Below are 4,691 nucleotides of genomic sequence, written 5' to 3' on the forward strand. Positions count from 1 at the left end.
AGTCTTTTAAAATATTCATGCTCTTTGACTCGGTAACACCACTTGCAGGAATTTATTCCAAGGAAACAATTCTAAACAATAGCAAAAAATAGAAAACAAGGTAAATATTCAATAATAGGGGAATGGCTAAGTAAACCACAGTTTATGATCACAGTGAAATGTTATGTAACCACTGCAATGATTATAAAGACTATGCAATAACATCGAAAATACTTCTGCTAAGATGTCAGAAAGGCGAGATGCAAAATTCTAAACAAGCATGATTATATATTACATAAACCAGTCAACTAGAGAGCAAAAAAAAAAAAAAAAAAAAAACCTTTGTACGGAAATACAGGATTGGGGGGAAATCATTGAAAAGTTAACAGTAGCATTGTCTGGGCTGATATCAGTTTTTCTCTTCTTTCCGTAATTTTCTTCATTTTCTTAAATGAGCACATATTACTTGTATAATGAAAAAAGTATACATTTAAAAATGGGGTTTAGCCCTTAACGCTTTGGAAAATGACAGCTAACACCAAAAGGAAGCAGTCTCTTCAACAAAGTGGATCTCAGGTTGTCACGAGCAGCTGATAAAGGTTCATCCCGTGCAATAATGATCCAAAAGCACTGCTTCTGAGCAGGGAAAACAGACTCAGGCCCTTCCTCAGATAACTCTGCGAGCGCTGTGCGCAGAATCAAGTTCATCATTCCAAGGACGGTTTACAACCCGAAGCAGGAGATTTTTTTACGTTTATCATCATCTCAGAGAAACCCTGTACACAGCGCTACCATCAGTGAGAAAGATTAACCGTATTAAAATCCAACCGCAGTATGATGTGAGGGATTTCCATGGAAGCCGATTCAGAAGGCGGAATGAAGGCAACGTGAAGTGGAATTTCCTTTCATTTTGTGCCCCCTCCCCTCATAAATCTCTGCCCTTCAATTTCATCAAGTGAGCCTTTGTTCTGACATTCTGGGCAGGAAGTATGGAGGGAACTGATCCGCTCTCCTAACACCTCTCGTGAGTTTTGAATATGCACGTGTTTGAATACATCAAACACATCTGCTTCTAGACAGTCCACGCCAAATATCCTCACCATGTGTAATTCATACTCCACGCCAGCCCCCTTCCTCTTGTCCCCCCTTCACATAACAGCGGAGCACAGACGCACGCTAGAGTTTTCCTAGGCTGATTCTTAAAATGCAGGGAAACAAATTTGTTACAGGAATCTGAAAAGCACTATGTCGCTTTGTCCAAATAAGCATCAAGAGAGAAATACATCAAATTCAGCCAGCGAGAGGAGAGCCGGGAACTGGAGAGGATGGGGAGGAGAGAGATTTAGGCTGGAAATTCCATCGTGTGGTTTTCAAAGGCTTTTCTGAGCTTTCTCTTTTCTATTATCACCTTACAAATAGCCTATTGAGCTGAAAAGGATGCAGATATTTGTTCTGGCCTTCTTGCTGCCTTCTTCTAGAAGATGGAGAAAAATGTTAAAGAGGATATTTCGTTCCTCTTGGGTAGTTTTTGCTTTGTTTATTTGAAGGGGTGATAAAAACACAAGTGAACAGGTAAAAACAAACAGTACTCCCGATGCCACATTGACTTACTTTTTCATCTTTTCTTGGTGTGTGTGGCTCAGGTTGCTAGAAGCGATGTGTTGATTGGTTGACAATTATTCTTAAGACCTGTCCACGGGGATGTGTATGAATTAAGTTTGTATGTTTAAGGATTAAGTTTGAAGTAGACAAAGTTTACATTAGCTTTCCCTAGTCATTATCATCTTTCCTTTCATTTGTACAAATTAAGTACTGCATACTTTCCCCTGGCCTCTTTCCTAATTTGCTTGGTTGTATCTGAAAAGTCTTCAAATTTGCGATGGCTTATCCTCAAAGGAACAGAATGACCAGCACTGAGCTTCTGCAACAAGGCTCCAAGTTTGGTTCTGAAAGTAATCTGGGCAGAATCACCTTCTGTCTTTTTTTTTTTCTTAAATATTTATTTATTTGTCTGTGCCGGGTTTTTGTTGCAACATGCAGGCTCTTTAGTTGAAGCATGTGGGATCTAGTTCCCTGACCAGGGATCGAACCTGGGCCCCCTGCATTGGGAATGCAGAGTCTTAGCCACTGGACCACCAGGGAAGTCCCCACCTTCTGTCTTTGAGCATTAGTTTACTTATTTGAGTCTGTTCACAAAACAAGGTTAATGGTACAGAGTGTAACTGAATGCAGTTCCTGAGATGTTACGTTAAACATCATTTATGGCACACCATATTCGGTTCGAAATCCCATCAGCAATGCTCCATGAGGACATGAGGAACGGTGTCCTACCACTAGATGCTACCTCGCCAATCTAGGGAGTCCTTCCCTTCCCTAACTGTTTTTTGATTCACAAGGAGATCTGACCTTTACCCTATGGCTTCTTATTTCCTTTAAAAGTCAGGAAAAGAAATATGAGTTTATGAAAATGAGATATAAAAGACCATCCATTCCTCAAAAGCTGGCTCTTGCCGCTCAGCTTTTCTCTTCGTCCGTCTCCACGGGGATCTGAAACCAAGTCAGGAGGACACGTCTCTTTATTTCTCACAGTTCCTCTGATCGGAGCATATGTATTTTCACTTTCACGAGTTCCTCCATGAGCTATTTCTCCATTTAAAAAATAAAAACAGAGTCCAGTAGCTATGGGGCCGTGTGCTAAGAACATTCTGCATTGTTTATTCCAACCTGAATGGCTCCAGGGCCTCTACGAACCCTTGGTTTCTCCTCCTAGGCCTCTGCCCCTGGGAAGAACCCTGCTAGGGTAACACTAACAGCCACCCCAAATCTTTACTGATCTCAGGACCTGAGGGATCCCACCGATGGCCACCTCAAAAACCTGGACGCTTCCTTTTGTAGAGATGTTTGACGGACCATCTCTTTGTGATTGTCTTAATGAAAATGGAATTCAGCTAGAATATGCACACACACACACACACACACACACACACACACAATGCCCTCCCCTTCCCCCACACACAATTTCTCTTGCTTCCAAACCCAACTGCGTTTACTTTTCTTTGATATCCAGCCCACCTTTTTGGGAGTGGAGAGCTACTTTGTTTGAGGCAAGTTTCGGTGAATGGGTCACCTGGCTGCCTTACTTCTGCATGGCGAACACACGCATGATAACAATTAACGAGAGGGAGGGTTTTCATGATAGCGTCTAGCATCCGATTTTCAGCTCTTAAATTTTCCCTATATGCGCACGGATCCTATTACCTCTGGGAGAGCTCTTATTAATCTCAGTGTCAGAGCTGTTTCAACAAATCTACTGTAATAATGAAAAGTCATCTTATCACACTTTGCTCTCAGTAAATTTACCATTCTTTGATAAGGTTGCAAACAACTGGGAAGTAATTGATCTGTAATTAGTGTGGCAACTGCTGAAGAGAGCCTGTGCTGGCGTTTCATCATTTATCTGCCCAGCACAGCGCATCCTGCACCGGAACTCTAAATTATTTAGCATTCCTTTAAATCACAAATGGTCTCAATGGGTTCTCCATTATTTTCAGAACTTTCCGAAGAGGAGGCTAACATTTAAATGTGTGATTGTCTGTCACCAGGGTGGTGCTTAGAGGGGCTGTGAGTGGAAGGGCATCATTGTTCACACTTGACTTGCCCGCTGAAGCCAGCCGGCCCTGTGAATGGGGAAGGACGGGGGCGCTTTGATCTCAACCAAACTTGCACCATTTATCTTTCGAATGCACGAAAGCATTTGATAAATGTCAATTTGACAATTAAATTCTTCAAGGGCCACAATACATCACCATCAGAGCGTCTATTTTTGAGGGTCGGTCAGCCATGACATCTTTCAGCGGTCGGCAGCGAGCAGAAGTCAGAGGGGAAACGGCAGCTCTCCGGCCTCGCTCTCCCCAACATGGTGTTTCTATCTCTTGCTGAGTGAAAGAGCCTGGATCTTTCCCTGCAAGATGGGGCACAGCTCTGAGGGCAGAGTGTAAGGTCTGCCTTGCAACCCAAAGGGATTGTGTTCGGGGTCTGTTCTCTGATAGTTAGGGGGGAAGTGAACGAAACTCCTCTGGTCATTTGCCCTTTTTAACACTCTATCTGCTATATATAAATACACACACATATACATATGTATATATGTATATATATACTCTATCTGATATATATATATACGCACCTACATATATATACACACACAGTGAGTGAGTGAAGTCGCTCAGTCGTGTCCGACTCTTCGTGACCCCATGGACTGTAGCCTACCAGGCTCCTCCGTCCATGGGATTTTCCAGGCAAGAGTACTGGGGTGGGTTACCATTTCCTTCTCCAGGAGATCTTCCTGACCCAGGAATTGAACCCGGGTCTCCCGCATTGTAGGCGGACGCTTTACCGTCTGAGCCATCAGGGATGGTATATACACACATACATGTATATATATATTTACATATAGATTACATATATAGGTTTTATATGTAGATGTATAGATTTCTACTATCAAAGCTATCCATTTTCCATTGTGTTTTGCAAGAGACAAGGTGAGCCTGCCATTCTCAGAGTTCTCAGAGTTAGTCGGAGGAGTAGCAGTAGAATGACTGAGTTAGGACTCTGGTTTCATGTAAAACCCAGCTCGGAGACGAAAAGCGCTAAGTCAGGGAGTGTGGAGTGTAGCTGCAGGGTGACGAGGACGGAGGAAATAAACAGGAGGCACG

At 42.8% G+C, this 4,691-nt stretch overlaps 2 non-coding genes across 2 annotated transcripts; both read right to left on the reverse strand.

The window, feature by feature from the left end:
- Window positions 1–2,048: 2,048 nt before the first annotated feature.
- Window positions 2,049–2,121, reverse strand: TRNAG-CCC (transfer RNA glycine (anticodon CCC)). Its single transcript has one exon. It is a non-coding gene; the product is annotated as a tRNA-Gly (tRNA).
- Window positions 2,122–4,317: 2,196 nt separating this feature from the next.
- Window positions 4,318–4,390, reverse strand: TRNAC-ACA (transfer RNA cysteine (anticodon ACA)). The gene has a single exon. It is a non-coding gene; the product is annotated as a tRNA-Cys (tRNA).
- Between the last annotated feature and the right edge of the window lie 301 nt (window positions 4,391–4,691).

This window comes from Dama dama, chromosome 9, assembly GCF_033118175.1.
Source record: "Dama dama isolate Ldn47 chromosome 9, ASM3311817v1, whole genome shotgun sequence".
NCBI lineage: Eukaryota > Metazoa > Chordata > Mammalia > Artiodactyla > Cervidae > Dama > Dama dama.